Source organism: Myzus persicae, unplaced genomic scaffold (genome assembly GCF_001856785.1).
Source record: "Myzus persicae strain clone G006 unplaced genomic scaffold, MPER_G0061.0, whole genome shotgun sequence".
Taxonomy (NCBI): Eukaryota; Metazoa; Arthropoda; class Insecta; order Hemiptera; family Aphididae; genus Myzus; species Myzus persicae.
The window spans coordinates 94306-113878 of NW_019100493.1; the positions used below are offsets into that span (position 1 = coordinate 94306).

The window sequence follows — 19573 nt, forward strand, 5'->3', positions numbered from 1 at the left end:
AATACAGAATACGCATTAACGACAAAATAATAGTACGTACGATGTATTTATTAAATATTATTACACATATTGTATGGAAAATTGGAAAAAAATAAGTTAACATATTACACTTTTTTTTAATAAAATATTTTGCATTCATTTTTATTTTAAGTAAAAGTTAAAAAAGTTTCTTTTGCATTTTGTCAATTATCTTTCATAAGTCTTAAATTAACTCACATATATTGAGATTAATATAGCTAACATTCTAAATACCTACATACTTTTGAAAAAACGTAAAATATCCGAAATCCATATCTATCTATCCGTTTCTAATATATTCTGAATTGTAATAATATCATCATGTAGGTTAATAGGTAGTAATATGTAAGTATAATAAATTCAATAGAAGGTATACTTTTCTTTATAATATCAATAATATATTAATTTCAAATTATGAGGATACCTGAATGCATTATATTATGTATAAAAAATCATACAAAAAATACATTTTAAATTACCGAACAAAATTAATTTTTGATGTAACAAAAAGTAAGTTTTAAAACATTCCATATATTATTCTTAAAATATTATTGATTCAAATTTAAAAGTAGGTACTTAAAAAAGCCTCGTGTGAAACAATAAGCTCTGCATCTGCCCGTATAATTTTAACCACAACGTGATTAGATAAGACTATGCGACTATCGATTTACTTTAAAAATATATATTGGGTAAATAAATCTAGCGTTTGTCCTCGGTATTTATAATGGTTTTTAAACGTTCACATAAAATGTTGAAGGGTGAGCAAGATATCATCACCTCTCACCACCACGAGCACGCAAGACGCACGTGTGTGTATGCTGTATATATAATATATAGATATAGAACAACAATAGGACTGAGGACGATAAGTGGATTTTTGTTTAATTACTTATGAACCCCAAACTTAACCAGTTGCTATTGTTTGCCAGTAAGGACGAAAGAAAAATATTTATTTCATCGGTTTGTTAAAAACACTTTGTAGAATACATGACGTACGTTTAGACCAATAAAATTGTATTGATGTATTATTTGAAACAATATAGTTTGTATATTGTAATATTTATGTTTGAATTTCGTTTTCGTACTTACATGTTTTCGATGCACCTGTCAGACACACGACTAAACTAGTATAAAAACGCCCGTGTACATATATGCGTATATAATTCTGTGCACTGAAACTTCCTGTGTCAGACGGCAAACTTTTTTTCTATGGTATATTTATTTTTAGTGCATACAGGGGCCAGTAACCCTTTAAAGCGCCCGTCTCTGGCATCTTCCTTCCCAAATTAGACGCGTACATATTATTATATAAGTATTCTCCTGGGATCCAGGAAAATTTCGTCTAACACATTCATTACTGGCAATCACTTAAGTGTGTGTATATAATCGTACTCCTATCTTTCTACCCTTTCGTTTGTTTACTCATTATTTAAGACATAATATAAAATTATAATATATACAAAATATACTCGTAGGTATAACATTCGATGGTTATTGCCTATTGGTTGTAACTTACAACGTTTACAAGTTACAACAGCCATAATTTTTGTATTTTATGTAGTTAAAATATATTTAATCTGATCAATTATAATATATTATAATTTATAATAGCCGGCACTACAAGTGTTCACATATGATAGTTACTTTAAAATAATTTTATGTACATAATTATAAACACATATTTTTAATGTTTTGTAATCATATTTGTTTTAAATAGAAAAATAACACATTTAAATTTGCAATTTTTATACATTCTTATGTTCTAGTCAAACTTTTTAAAAGATATTACGTATTTTACAAATTAAAAATTCCCTCCTTAGTTACATAAATTCTACACATTTATATTATTGTTCTTATAACTTAACGTAGGTGCTTAACAACTTATTAATATAGTATCTTATTAGTTATTACTTATTAGCACCATGAATATTAGTAACACTACACAATATTACACAAATATGAAGCTCTAGAAAACTTATATTTGATCTAACATATTCAATTTATGTCATTATAATAAATATATTGTTACAATTTACTCCATATCAAACATCCATTTATGACAAAATAAAAGATTTGGAAACGAGAGTGAATTTAATTTAATGCCAATAAAAATATTTACATTCAAAGCAAAGGAGTAATTAGTAAATAAATAAATTCAGACTAGATATTAGAAATCGGTTGCAATTAACTATTTATTTAGTTATAATGTTCGTAAATAATATGTTATCTACAATATTATCGAAATCGTGATTCGTACCTGTACCAAAAATGTCAAATATGTTTTATTGGTGATTTTATTTAACAATATTAATTTAACATAAGGCACTCTATTTAACATAAATCATTGTTTATTTGATTTTACATTCAACATTTATGATTCATCCATTATTATACATTATAATGACATTTAAATATTTTAAGAATAGGCGCTTTTGAATTATGAAATATGAAATTATTGTACGTAATATTAATTATTATAAAAAAAAATTTGTGTAAGATAATATTCAAGGTCAAGGGACATAATATTTATTATTTAGCTTCTCCACCTGTAGAACCAATTATCAATAAGACAATAAAACGATCTCATAATTAGAGATTCTCAATAATATGCAGTATTTTAGTATTCATTCATCATTGTTCTGATTATTCTGATCGAAAATCAAATTAGATGTCATTATCAGTATTATTTATGTAATTTCTATGTTAAAACGTCTTCTTATTTAGTTATTAAATATTGTAAGAGAAAAAAACGCAGTATGGTGCAAATATGTTAAATAAGCATTAAGCAAGATATAGAACATGCTAAGCGAATACTATAGAACACTAGAAAATATTGCATGTATAAATGGATTATTAAATAGAAACGTTGTACTTGACAAATTTATTGCTTACAGTCAATAGCAGCAAAACAGCTTTACCAGTGTAAATGTGTAAACGAGAAGACTGATTGATACTCTAGGTTGTAAAGTTTTCCTTACATTATCATTTATCAACATAGTATATGTATTAAGCGCATTCAAAATAATTATTATGTACTATTCAACAACAAATATTAGTTAACACCATGTATAGGTACTATTATAATTTATCTATAGTAATATTATGTAGTATAATATAAATATATTATAAACTATTATGGTCGTTACCACAAATTGGAGAAATATTACAGTTGATTCTGACTGTTTTCATTCAAGACTGAGGAGAAACGTGGAAATTACGAAAAAATGAAAATTATTGAAATTAAAAACTTGCTGGTTAACTAAAATTGTAAAATTATTAAGAATATGGATACATTGAACAAATATTATAAATTTGATTTAGAATATCAGACTTCAAAGTGGAGGATAAATTTCTATGGAATGAATATTATTATGTTTTTTAAATTTTACACAAATAATAAGTTGTTTCAATAATATTTTATAGTTTACTATATTTTTAATCAAACATCGACGGAATTTATAAAAATTATAAACCGGTCTATATAGTACCAATAATTTACATTAAATTTACGGTTTCACCTCATTTCTCGAGATTTAATCACTTAACCGATTACACATAATATTATACATAAGTATATAAAATATAAATATACCACGCCTGTTTACGTTTAAACTGTTAAGAAACCGAAATACGATTGATGGACGATAATTATTTTGTTACATCAGTATATGGTAGTTACCCTACCTATATTATAATGTTGACAAAGACGTAAAATCTCGTGGAATGAATAAATACATTTTTCGCCGCTTCTGGACGAGTCGCGGACGAAAACGGAATATCAGATTAACCCTCCCCCCTGACCGTTAGTTTGAATTTCCACACTTCCGATTACACTTCCGGCTTGCAGTGGCGGTGTCGCTAAGCTTTGTAGTTTGTACACCGTGTACCTAACTAATAAATAATAATATATAAACTCATACTTATGTTATATAAAAAAAATATATATATATATATTATACCGGGTAATATACTTAACGAGAGATACTTGTTAAATTAAAAAAAACAAATAACATTTTTGAAAATAATTTTAAGTCGTTAAAAAATAATTTTTTCCTAAAAAAATATTTTTACCATTTTTTTCATTTTTTTCATAGTTATTATTTTTTCATTGTTAACTTTTTAACGACAACGTGCATTTTTAATTCCTTATTCCAAAGCAGAGCGTTTTATGTAGTGTAGGTATTTCGATGTATATATATCAAACTTTATATGATTATATGAGTTATAAGTTATGAATTATATTTATAAGTATATACATTTTCTACCTGAGTTTAGTTAAAACTAAAAATTATGCAATATTAATATTTTCAACAACGCTAGTGTTTTTTTTTTTCAAATAAAAAGTGTCTTGCGGAAAATAGATTACCCCGTATAAGTATATCCTCAAGGTGTAACAGAATGACCTGTAGATGGCTGACAATAATAAAAAAATTTTGTAATAATTAATATTTTTAAATTTTTAATACTGAAATTAAAAATTCAAAAAAGTCAATTTGTTAATCTAGTTTTTTAGAAATATTTTGATGGTAAAACAGTTAATACAAGTCGAGTAGTTAAATTTTACAATTTATTTAAATAGCAATATATTTGTTGAGTTTAAATTAGTTAAGAACTTAATAAATTTTCTCCGAGTATTCATTTTGAGAATTTTCCAGCATGAGTAAATCTTAAATTATTTATCATTCATATAGTTTTTAAATATAATAATAATATTTTTCATACGTTTAAACAGTTTTTCATTTTTCCCTTGTCAGGTCTTTCTGTTACGTCCTGTATACATTCATAATATACCCATATTATATTGTAGACAACGTGGTATTATGTATTATAAATACCAGTGGAGTGCACATAATATATATCCGGTATTCCGGTGACCGTTGCAGCCGGGTAGTTATCGTGCACCACTTGTACTGCGCGTCGGCGGCAGTGCGGGCGGCGCCACGCCGAACACGCAAATTGGCTTCGGTCCGCGCCGCGAGTGACACGACGACCCCCCCCCCCCCCCCGAGCAACAGGGAAACGGGAATGACATACAATAATACACGGAATATATAGAATAATATCCTAGGGGCGGGGCGGGGCGGATGGGTGCTAGAGGGGGCGCGCTTGGAAAAAGGGCCCGCAATTAGGTTAACGTTCCGCGCGTTTTCCCCTCTTCCCGCGGGAGAAGCCCCGCGGCGGCGTCGGCGGAATCCGGTAACCGGGAAAGCTCGTAGTAATATATTATGACTCATCTGCCGCCGCCGCCGCCGCGCCGTCCCGTTGCCAACGGTGACGAGATGAAAAACGCACGCGCCTTTTTGTCCGTCCGTCCGCGTCTTTTCCCGCGAACACCTATCGGGACGCCGCCGCTCCGGCCTCGTGTGTCTGGAACACGTACGAAGATTGCGCCGGGCGAGCGTGTTCGGTCCGCGTGCGTACACAGCACGCGACGTATGGCGTTGGCGGCGACGGCGGTCACCACGTCCCTATAATGCGACACTCCCGCGCGTGAGTCACGAGCAATTCCCGTTTACGTGTTGTATAGGATATGCACTTGCGTAAGAAACGTCGATGACCGAAATCTGCAGCAGTGACGTATGCCTGAATTATTCGCTTGATATGACGGCGCACGCGCGCACTTCGTTTCACGTCATTGCAGCATCCTGTAGTGTGAAATGGGCCGATATACAATAACGACAATAATAATAATAATGTGGTCACATCAAATGGTTTATAATATTGTACATATTATAGGCAAGCAGAGCTGGAGCGTTTAGTACACCCCCTCGGCCCCTCCTCCCACCGGGTAATGGTTCATTCGCCCCGGATGACGAAGTTATGGGATTTACATAAAAGTCTCAAATTTATAAGATGATTTCAAATTTGTGGACTAAAATATTTTTGTATTTATTGTGAATATTTTAACTCTAGAAATTGAAATTGTTGTACAATAATAATGTAGGTAGTTTTTTTTGTTTCATATAAAATCACGTCATATTTTAAGAAACGTACAATTGAAAAAAGTGAAATTTAGACTTTCAATCCTTACTTTTTACAGTGACCATGACATTTATAAGAAAGGGTCTGAATGTCTAAATGCGGTACTACATATTCGTATATACTAATTAATATTACCATGTATAACCCGACTTCACGCGGGAAAAAAATGAATAAACATAAAATACGGCGCTATCAAAGGTGTATCTCTTGTTAATGTCCCTCAGTCCTCAGCTAACTTTTTTTTCTGAGGTGAATAGGATAAAGAACTTGGTATATTTTTTAGAGCGATTAAAACTACTCTCTAGACTTTACTGATATTTTCGTTAAAATCAAATGTTTCACAAGATCGTCGACTGCATGATAAATAAGATAATATTTAATTTTATATTTAGTGCATACTTCGATATTTTTAGTGTTATGGAATTCTTCGATTTTTAAATTTTAAATTTTGCTTCTTTTAGTGTTTCATAACCTGTTGGTTATTAACATTTGTTGACGATAATTTTATGCTCATATTAAAATATGTTCCCTGCAGTTTTATTTTGAAAAATCAAAACTTGAACAGTTAACTTAAAACTGTAGGCAGATACTAGATACTCAAATTTAAATTATCTATTTTAAATATTTTAATTAAGTATACCTACGTATGATTTTTTATAAAAAATAACACTGTTGCTGCCCAATTTTGTATACATATTGTTTGGTCCATTAGGTGATTCTTTTATAGAACTTATATATATGTACATACCACATACTCGGCTCTAAATTAATCAATACCGAAATGTGTCAAAACCGATCACTTCGTTTGCCAAAACGACCATGTGTGTTTTTACATAATTTTTACGGGTATTAAAAAAAAATACATCACCCGGGATACAAACGCACACCCTCGCAACCCACAACATATTATAATGACACCAATGCAGTGCACACGTGCATAGATACCGAGTACTATAAAATTATTATATAGTATAAACGTAGGTTGTAGGCACTAAGTATATATTGTGTACCTGCTACCCATGTTGTGTATACGTCATGTTCAATACAAACGTTTGAAGATTTATCATCGTTATATGCTTATTCGGCAAAGTATGTGTTACAAATGTTAATCACGGCGGTTCCCTAAAATTATATAACATGTCGTTATCGTGTGGTTTTTATGTTTTTGATTTCTAGATGTTAAATCCGGAAGATTCGGTCAACCGTCAAAATACATGTTACTACATATTACATAGTATATATGACGATAAACGATAGATCTAATTATCATATGTTATGTTATAATTTATAATAAATTGGTCTCAAATTACTAAACCACAGTTACCGCTTTATCATACATTTTTATTTTAACACTTAAATTTAAAAAAACACTTGATTCTAAATATTGAAAATATATACTTTTATTTTTTATTTAATACTATTTACCTATACTAATATAATTATATACAGATCATGTCTGATAACAATTGACTGGATTTTAAAAATTTGTCCGCAAAAAGTATACTTGTAACATATAATGGTATTTAATAAAATAGCTATTCAATTTTAACGTCGCAAAAATGTTAACGACATTGTACTTACAAAATATATTGTATACTATGTGGGTATTAGATATGCGTATCAGATCCTAAGCGGAGATAAAAGTAGTTTTTTGTGAATTAATTATTGGAAATACTTGACATTGTTCTCAATATGGCTTGAATTAGTCTAAATGTGAAAAATAACACTGTACCTAATATATATTTAGTAAAATGTAAACATTTAATAAATACATTTCGATATTATAGTATGTAAGCTGTGTAATTTTTATATTGTATGACGTGTCAAAAATAACGATCTCACAATATACCTATATCAATTACAACTATTTGTTTAAAATTGGTCTTGTGCGATAATTGCAATTAATTTTAGGACTTTTTAAGTGTATAAATAACTCTGTTTACCTATATAAATAAAACTTATTAGGAATTGTGATAATAAATTTGTTTTATATTTTATGTTTACGGAACACCACATTTCACGAGCACGTACAACTTAACATTTAAATAAGTTGATAAAATATTCTTTTTTGAAATTAAACTGGGAAAACGTCTACAAAAAAGTGTTGACAAGTGCATTATGAAAAACTTACAACACAAGTGTATGATATGCAAACCCCAAGCTAAGAGTTTTCTTTAAAACTTTATGCCTACACTTATCAACACAAACATTTTTTCAAATAAAAATGTGTTTATATCATCGAATGTTTTTTAAAGAAAGTATAGTTGTTTCATACTTTTCAATTTTAATAGCTTAAAATTAGAGTAAACAATCATTTTTCTATCACAGAAATGTAAGAACGATTTGTTTGGTATTGAAAATGATTCAATAAATAATGTTTGTTTTATTTTATATATTATATTGATAAAAGTGACACAGAATATCATTAAAAGTTTTAACATCAACTCTATATTTGATTTCCAAAGAAGAAAGTATAAGTAACACGATAAAATACAACTATAAAAATCTTGTTTCAAAATATTTATTCAGATTTTAACAACGTATATTGCTTACTATTATTTTTTTATATTCATGACAGTTTCGGTTGTGCTTATTAAACATTACAATGAGTCTAACGCATCAACCCACGTACAACTTCTCATCTCGGACGTATTCAAATAATAAATTATATAAATCCCAACGTCATATTTAATATCAAAAACCAAATAATATCTCCGATATTATGATCTCTATTATAATATGGACCACCACCAATAAGTAATAACCGGAGGAAAAGTGTAAAAACTAAATTATTATTTCAGATTCTGGGCAATGAATGTATTTCTTTATTATTCTAAACTTAGCTTCGGTGACAACTTAAAGGGCCATTACTCATCAGTTTAATATTACTGTTAACTATATATTTTTATTTTTACTTAGCAATTTACAGTAATAATTAAAAAAATATAATTTAATATACAATTAAAACAATTTGTAATGGACCTAACAATAATAATTAATAAAATTCTGGAATAACACAACGAAATAGATATTTTTCATATCAGTATAAAGCTTTTTAGTTAATTTACTTTTCAAAATTGATAACCGATTTAATTAGGTAATATAAATATTAAGTATTAAATTAAACGGATAATTTCTAATTTTAAACAGGATATTTACTGCAACATTAGGCTTGTATTACAATTTACAATATGTTATGCGTCCTCGGCCTACTATTGTGTCTTCGGTAGGTATATATAGGTATCGCCTTACTGTAGAGGAAATGATATCGAATTTATCAACAACAATGTAGAGATACTTTTACAGGATATTGCATCTGCGGAGTGTGTCTTGCGTACATAAAGGAAACATGATAAATGCACCTAGGGCCAACAGGTTATGGCTTCCAGTATATCAAACTCAAAAACACAATCCTATAATCAAAATGAAGTTGAATTTGTTTTATGCTCGAGATGTAGATCAATAATAATCTAAATGTATAAACGTGCCTTGAAATTATATAGGTATCATTATGTTTCATAAGCAAGTACTATTTGTATAAATTCGACGAAGTTTTAAAAATGTTTAAATTTACAAAAATAAAATATTATTATTTAGTTAGGTAATGAGAAACGATCTTCTAATATGCCCTCTACTCGAATATCGCGACTACGGTATATGAGTCCTATAGTCTTTAGGCACCTCAAAATTGTAATTGTAATTTTAATTGATATGAGTTATTATGTATATTAACATATGATACAACTTCAAATTAATATACTTCTTAAAAGTTATATTAAATTATGTATAATATATAAAATTAAATTTAAAATTAATTCAAACTAAAATACTAATTAAAAAATCAATAAAAAATGTTTAGTTTGTTAATATTTTTCTACCATGTTTAATTTAGGTACCTACGACCTACCTATACCTATGTATTGTGATAATTGTTAAGTAAAATGGTATAGGTACTTACATAAAATGCACATGGTATTCATTAACTACTTCGGAAGCAATTATGCATATGCACCACACATAGTATATACTTAAAAATTGTTAACCACAAAGATAAACTACAAAGTACAAACTCTTAACTCTTGATACTTTTTTTGTATGAACGTTTTACATTTGTCACAGAATCACAAAGTGCCCAAGTAAGGTAAAGACTCACGTCAATACATTTTTTCTTACTCTATTAAATTTGAATTCAAAATTAAATGTTGGTAGCTACTAGGTATACATTAATATATTATAATACTATTAAATACTAATTGATGATAGGTATCTCAATATATCTCATTATTCAACCTATATGATTTGATCGTATTTGATATTATGTACTTAAATTAACTCTAATGTGGTAAATACCTATTGTAAATACATTTAACCAAGGTACCATAGTAAAGGGTTACAATTTTATTTAGTGTCGACGAAACAATGCTATGGTCAAATACAATGGATAGGTATATACTCTATAGGGGTCAAGGCCAAAAAATATTGTTTAATAATATGTTTTATATAATAAGCAATTGTCAATTGTGTATTTGTGTGGGTAACCATATAATATCGAAATGCACGACAAACCGACGGAGACAATATTGTATTATAAGGGATTATATATTTGCATTATATTGTATCGATTAACTATTATGTATTTTAGAGTATTTTACATATTATTATTATACAACACTAGAAACCTAAAAGCCATTTAAATAATTTTCAACGTAGTTTATTGATTTGACAGACTGCATTGTAGGTAAACCATTATCATTTCAATGCCAAACATTTATAGTTTATACTGATGAATAATTTCTAATGGTAACAGGTATAACTTCTATACATATAATATACTATATAGTAGAAACAGCAATTACACCGGCCCATAGTGTAGTAATAAATATAATGGAAGCCGGAAGTATCAGATATGCCTTGGTCTCTCTGGCTATTTTGACAAATTGTTTAGGCTCATGCAGCTCATTAAACTTTAATCTCCTGGAAAAGGGTGAAATGCCTACAGACCCAGTTTCGCAATCGACCCCCGTTTTATCGTTTTATGTCTAAGATATGGTGTATATATATGGCAAGAGGAAAAGGTGGAGAGAAAAGGGGAAAAATGTAATATGGACACTTTACGATGGTATATACGCATAAAAGACACTCGGAAGACGTAGAAAAGATTGTTTTCAGTGGAAAATGGGAAACGAAGAAAACGTCAATACGGGCTTAGAATGCGGATACAGGAGGGGGTTAATAAATTGGATTTCCAACAGGAGAGTTTTTCAAGTTTTATTCAACTAAAACAAATATATCTGTATATACTATACATAAAAAGAAACATTTAAATTGTCTTAATTTTAATTAAATGAAAGTCTCAAGGAACATTTATTCCTGTCAAAATGGATTAGCGCTAAGCAAATTAAAACCTTGTAATTTTTAACCATAAATTAATATTCTTTCTCTTACCTGACTTTTTCGAACATTTAATTTTATTAAAAGGAACTCATCACATATACGTGTATATAATATAATGAGAATATGATATTTTATTATCATATTGTTTTCAAAATAATAAGTTCAATTTCAAAGAAGTAAAAATGTTGTAAATTATACACTAGTCACACGCAAGTACGCAACATTGCTATTATAGACATACATTGTTTTGAACTTTTCAGTTTTTTTAATAGATTTACCTAACAATAATTATTTTTTGATAAATATACGTTTTATGATTTCAATGGATACAAAATTATTGGGTAGCCTACCTAGCGTGTTCCGTGGTATTGTTGCGATGTAGCGACAACGAATTTCTGAATTTACCTATATAGGTATTCATAATATTATAACATTATACTGTTTACATAAACAATTACCTTGAATTGTTTTCTTTTAATTACAGTTGTTTTGATGTTAATTGATTTTTGATGTATTCGGTTATAACTTAAAAATGCAGGTTAGAATTTTTAATCTCAACTATATATATAAGCTTATATTAAGTTATACTGGTTTGAACATAAAAAATACCATATACATTAGCTATAATATAGTACAGGCATTAGAAACTATTCAAACTATTCAGGCTTACGAACAGAAAAAGCTTAATGTTTTCATCATTGTTTTAGCTTATAGGTAGGTTACCTTGAATTGAAATGTTAGTTTAGCCCCTGGTCAGACATTAACCAACATATTTTATTAGATTAAATTAGAAATGTGATGGGTATACTTAGTATAATATGTACATTGTACTTAATGGTTAATGTGATTAGCTAGGTAGGTACGTACGTTTATATTTTATAGGTTTTTCGAGTCTTGACGCTGTAACAATATAAGTAATCGAATATATTTTATAAACTCATTCACTTATATGAAATTATAAACTTGGGAATTGCATGCACCGTGAACGAAAATAAAAGGCACGGAGAATGGAGAGAAATTCTCGTTGGTTTCGAATAAGTTTACCTGGCGCGATTATTTGGAAAATATATTGTTATCAAATTATTGTGCCACACGTGAAAATTAATTTCTTCTTTTCGACTATTTTACTGGTAATTTTCGAAAAAAAAACGTACTTTCGACGGATTTCAAACATTGACATCCAATACCATCACACGTTTTATCAACAGGGTTTCATCAAACGCTCGCGGTTGACGGTGACGGTAATCTGGAATTTCCTGGTTAGCGTATGGTTACCAGCTAAGTGCTGACATATTTTATTCACCTGGCGAGTTCAAACATAATATTATAAACTTTAACATTCGGCTGTATCTATAGCTGTATAGTTGTAGGCGTGCTGAAAAGTAGAAAATTATATGTGCCAAAAAACTAAACATAATTACATTATGATGTCGTTATGTTCTGTATCGTGCAGTATTATTTACTCGTTATGTATGACAGACCACTATAATAGTACACACATATGTTGCTATTTTCGCGAACCGTTATTATTACATATTAATTATACATCGTTGTCCAGCTCTTCTATGCCGACTACATGTTACACACTTTTTAGAATTCATTATATTATAATAAATGTTATACGTTTCTAAAATAATGATAACGATATAGGAACTCTATAAATAAAATATTATTTAATCAATATACTGCAGCATTTGAAAAATAATATTTGAACTCGCCCCGCGCTGACAGTGGATTTTTCGATGTCAACAAAACGACCACGTTGCCTTTTATTTGATTTTTTTTATTCTAAAGTATTAATTTCAACGTAAAGGCATGTCGTGGCTCTTTTATAAAATTATTTTCAATAAATATTTAATTACCAACCACAAATATCGTATATACATCTATAATTATTGAAAAGTGTATAGTATTATGTATTATATTACCGCCTATTCATATATTTACAATCTGCAGGCGACGACACTCATATTATAATATTAATGATGATGAGTTTATTCAGTCGGGAATAATAATTTTTAAATAATATTTTTAATGACAAACCATTATCGAAAGGTATCGTTAATTATATCGCGCATATTTTATGTAAATTATTATTAGTGTAACTATTTTTCAGTGATTTATGAGTTATGACCTTAAAAACTTTTCTCAAACTTTTATAAACTTTTTATTCAATACCTGCAGTATAACTTACATAATATATTTTTATCTTTCTGAATTGTTGATGAACAATATTAAAAATTCAAAATATCAAAAATAACTATTTTTCAAAACATCAAAACTACATTAGGGAAATGAAATACATAAATGTATGTTTCCAACTACGAATCGTTATTTTATTCTGAATATTGTTTTAACCTGCTGTAAAACTGCGTCGATTAACCAGAAAAACAGAATAGCAGCACCTATTACCTATTTATAGAAGCTGAGAATCCACTATTATTCTTTTACTGCAGTCAAAAAAGAAAATGTTATTCCCCAAAGGCGTTCTCTGTATGGCAGAAACTGAAAACAACGTAGGTAGGTTAGGTAGGTATACCAAATGGATTTATTCAAATTGAGTTTCATCGCCTCCGGGTCAAAAGTCTTTCACCCCTCCAAAAGTCGCCAGGTTAATTTCAACCGCTGCTCTTTTACAACCTTTCCATTTACCCTACAAACACCGTCGAACGAGTAACCCTAAACATACGTTTGGACGACCTTTGAACCGGAATTGTAGATTGCAGTCTTTGTAAGATCGTATCACTATATTGATGTAAACATAAAATATTTTCAATATTCATACTAAAAACACGTGTAGAAGTAGAATCATATTATTTATTGATCAGTAGTAAATTTGGTTATTAATAACTACAGGTTTAGAGAATAATTTGATCGGTTGAAATATATTATGAAGCATTTTTTTAAATATAGTTTGGGCCCTAACTTAGTTTTGATATCAAAATACTGGGACCTAAATATTAGTAATTATTTTTTCAACGATTTCAATAAAATAATATATACGAATAAAGTGGTTTTATAATAAAATTTACGTCTGGTCAATTGTCTTGCTAATACCTGTATTACGATACTTCATGATGTATGTATGTATGTATGTGTGTTCATATATGTATAAAATCTTGTGAAAACCATTCTTTAGTGTTTTATTTTTTATTTATTAGCCTATCTTCTTTGGTGGTTAAAATTATTAATTGTAAATGTTTTTTACAGAATCCATTACGTTTAATCACTCGTTCAACGGATTGTATTAAATGATGAAAAATTTGTATTACAGTTGATGTACGCATTGAATACATACGCATAAAATAAAGGGTGTTCAGTATATTCACGAAACATCATACTATTATTATTATTATTATTATTATTATTGAATTATGATGATTTTCCGCACATTTACCAGGGCTGTATTAATTCTCATACATATAGATCGAGTTAACAATTTGTCATATTATATATCGTATATATAATAATATTATGTACAACTATTCTATAGGTACAGGCCGCAAACTTTTCGTTTAGCTAACACTGTCATCTTCTCCCCTATATATAATCAATATGGTAGTATATGTCGGTGTATACACTGGATGTACAGAAATGTCAACGTGCACTATAATACCGCACAATACTGCAGCAGGTGAATAGAAGTCTACCATTATAATGATATGGTGTACTATACTGGGGTATTTCGTCTCGTAGTAGTGTGTGTAAGTAAAAAAATTGATTTTTTTGGACACTTTTGAAACTTGAACAGCCGCAGAGTGCAGGCCTAAGCCAAAGCGTGCGTACTATATTATAGAAAGTCAATCACTGGGTTTTTTTTTTAAATTTTTTTTTAAGGTATTTCACCGTGTGTTGTGATGTTAGCTTAGGCGGCGACGTAGGCGCGATTATTTCCCCCCTCGCAGAGTTGGTTCCTGTTAAACAAATGAATGTCAGAAGGTATATTATACCTAACCTATATATATATATATATACATAGGTATATACGTATATGCCTAGTAGCAACGCGTTGGTTTCGAGTTTTTTTTTGTTCATAACTAGTAATAATTTATTGTCTTTTCAAGAGTTATACATGCGCTTGGCCTGTAACAATAGAATATTATTAAAATAAATTAACCTACTAACATAAACTTTATTTTTTTATTTTTATTTTTTTTTACTCTCTTAGTTTGTGCAGTTTACGAATTCTGATATGGGTGCAGTATGTGTAGATTTTATAAAAGCGCTCATTAAAAATATAAAATAATTCTAAGAATTATTGTTTATACGTAGGTAGGTACCTGGTGCATAATATGTACCTATAAAGTATATGTTAATACGTATGTATATTGTGATTTAGCACTATCCAAAGCTAATCTCGTTCTACAGATGGTAGTTATAATAATATTGTTGCTTGGGTTTAAAAAATGTTTGTAGAAAAATAATAAGCTATCAATTTATCAATTGTCTGCTATAAAAATAACCAGCTATGTACACAAGGCTAATAACCTAAGTTGTTAAAGCCTCTTTCCAATAAAAAATTTTTTTTAAATATGACTTAGTATAACAAAAATATTTTAAAACAAATGCGTAATTATTTTTTATTTAGAAAACGGTATAAATTGTTGATCTAATTATAATTAAAAATAGTATGTTTAATTTAATATTAATATGTATTATTATAACTATTGTATTATCTAATATCCCTATAATATTATAATACAGCTACATACTAGACAAAATAAAAACATATAATATAATGCTATTGACTAAAAATTTCAGTAAAGATACAAGAGTGTCTATTGACATTGCAAAATAATATTTAAATATTAACATCATGAAAAAAAAAGTTTTTAAATAACCTAGGTATTTCGAAAATAGTACGTAACATTTATTATTTTATACGATTAATACTATTTTCAACGTTCATCGATCACTGTACAAGTCTTCTATATTATTTAATTGTAAATACACTTATTAATTACATCTATATATTTTTACTTCCACTTTCGTGTCAAAGCTATCATTATAATATACACGCATCACATACGTTACATACTCTGACTTCAGCCCTCCGTTTCCTAGTTCGTCTCCCGACTTTTTCCCCTCCAAATTGTACAGCGATTTTAATTCCATTATTGTATCTCTAGTTCTCTATGATCCTTTTAGTCTCCCTACTATTTTCGCTTTTCGGGATCTCCAAAACTTAGTTTTAAAATAATTTACTCTTAATTTTATCTGTCTCGCAATTTCTCTCTTTATTTCTTACATTATTGCATACGTTACTCAAACAACAGAAAATCAATTTTCCTACTTAAACATATATTTTAGACCATTATAGTTTTATTTGTACATGTTTAAAGACTATCCAATGCACCCTGGAGGAGAATTAGTCAAGTAAAATTAAATATAGTAAAAAACTATAAAATATATACAGCGATTATTTATTACTTTTGTAAAATTTAGTAGTAATTTCAATATATGTTGATATTTTTTAATTTTTTTTTTTTATTTAGAAATCAAAATAAATAGTTACAAATTTAAACAAGTTTAACAAATAGGTACAGTTTTGATTACCTACCTCCTGTAAGCTAATAGCTTGTGTTGGAGTTAGGGAGTTACTACATTTACCGACAAAATAAAACAATAATGCAAAATTATGGTTATCGCACCATCGGTTTCAGTAAAAATAGAAAAAAAAATGTTTCTATTCGCCAAAAATTTCCACGTGGAAAAATGTTTGTGTTGTAAATGAAATACCTATTTACTGTATAGACATACGCGCTTTCAGTTAGTATAGTATTTTGGTGCGATTTAAAAAAAAAATTACTGTAAACTTTTTTTTTGAAGAGTGCAATTTCGATTTTCTACTTCACTTAGTATAATCCGCATTTGATCATAATAACCGATTATTATATTGTCCCAAAAGGGGAAAGGCGGGGGCCATAATTCAGATCAACGAGTTATAATTGGATATGCTTGAGGAACCTTGTTACTGCTTGGTTTCGTTTAAGTACGGAGGCATTGTAAGCAAGTGTTGTGTACGAAGGACTATATACACTTCATCCAGGTGCTTTTAAATCAGCCTGGAGCGGACCTGGGAAAACTTGATTCCCTCGGGAGAAACTCGACCGTCCAATAAATAAACTACGAGCGTGCAGCGTTTTTGCTCCCAGAAAACTCGATTTTCCACTGCAGTTTCCACCTCCGCCAATATGTGCGAATGCTCGACCGAAATTTATGCCTCCCGAATTCGGTAAAATACGTTAAATCTCAAAAACCTTTTCCGGTAAAACCGATCTCGTGTTTTAACCTAATAGTGGCGATTAATTATTATTAACGAGCACGTATTGTCGTACGTTTAAACTCTACGGTAGTAAAGTTCTGTAAAAGTTGCCAACACATATTCACCGAATATAAACTTTATAGCTTATTTTCCACGATATGTTCCGTTCCATATTATACAGTTACTGTGAGTCTCATGTGTATATAATATGTTTTATTCGCAACACGTGTCCTTCTTGGATCAATACGTAATACATAAATATATATGCATTCGCCGTATATATAATGATATCAATAACATGTATGCGTTTAACTTCTTTCGTCGGGAAACAAATAAATAACTAGAACAGAGACAAAATTATTTTACTTTTACTTAAATAATCATTTATGTTAAGCTTGCCCTGATAGAACCTTACATTTTAATCCGAGTTTTTTCCTTAATTTTAAAAATCGATAGAAAAAATTATCAATATAATCTCATGTCAAGCCATTATACAGTGCTATAGGTACAAAATTATTTCTATACACATAAAATGCGAACATTACTATAATATTTTAATACCTACAAAACTATAAACCTACTTTTTTTTTCAATAAATATTATGGTAAATGGTTATTATTAACATTTAATAATTACAATAAATTATAAGCTACCAAATCGATTCAAATGTTACTCCATGAAATAATTTAAAATTTAATTTTAAGTAGATTTAACTAGTTATATATTTGCATAATATTATCGATGAAATAATATGCTTTTTGCATTCTTATATTTTACCCATTACTCGAGTGTCAAATAATTAGAATTACATTTCTACAGTTTATTCTAACTACTTTGACCCGAATTCTTTATGCCTGCACAATATTATTATGTTTGTAAGAATATATAATATTTCTTAGTTTTTGTTGGTTGAAATGTTGAATTATTGGAGCTTAAGAAAATTACATTTTATAAAATTCTATTTAATTTTTACAATAACTGTTTGTTAAGGTTTTACACAAATATATAACTATGGATAAGCGTAATGTATAAATGTATAATAGTGATGTCAAAATGTTTGTTTGGATTAAAACTGTGTTTTTGTGCGCAATATGTAAAAAAAAGTATATTGAATAACATTAAAAATTAAAAATTAAAGTTATACATTATAAAGGAAATGCGTTTATAATATTCCTGACTAATAACTTATTGTGGATAAAATGTATAGATAACTATAATACGAACAGTGTACAAATTGCATGTGTTTGTTAGAGTTGGTTTAACTGATCGCGTGTCGACGTACGTCAAACCAAATGCGTAAAGTAATCACGCAAATATCGAATTGGCGAGCAAAAAAAAAAACGAAACAATAATAATGAATGCATTTAGATGTCATCACGTATTTAAATGAAAATATTCAAGTATTTACACGTTAAATATATTTCTTATACAAAAACGTTTTGAATCATAACGCGTTTATGCGATACTTTCACTTTACCTCACTGTAGGTGCTTGAGATACATACAAGATTACAGAAGAGTCATATTTTATTCGAAATAGTACCTATCTCGCCAGGAGCAGATACTGTTCGCGTAGCCTTTTTATAAATGCCACAACCGTAGCCTCTTTACAGTGCCATTATTCGTGTGTAATTTATTTTTCATGGATCCTTTAGTATATAGCTAATGCGCTTTTCTTTATGGTTTCGGAGAGCGAGTAAAAACAGGGAAAATGCAAATCGTAGAGACGTGAAGAAAATAACCGTGAAATATTATTTGTTGTAAAACTATATAATTCGCTGTTGTTACATTTCGGTCACCCTCCTCCTATTGTAGGACCTTATGAAAAATAAAAATAATAAAAATACACGTCCAAATTGATTAAAAGCGTAGAGCCGAGTGCGGTAGATTAGGCCGGAGAAAAAAAACCTATAAT

The 19573-nt window shown here is 29.0% G+C and overlaps 1 protein-coding gene across 3 annotated transcripts in view; it reads left to right on the top strand.

Annotated features, from left to right (window-relative positions):
* Positions 1-19573, top strand: part of LOC111027863 (neuron navigator 2) — an 88538-nt gene that overhangs the window by 2660 nt on the left and 66305 nt on the right. The window lies entirely within an intron of this gene.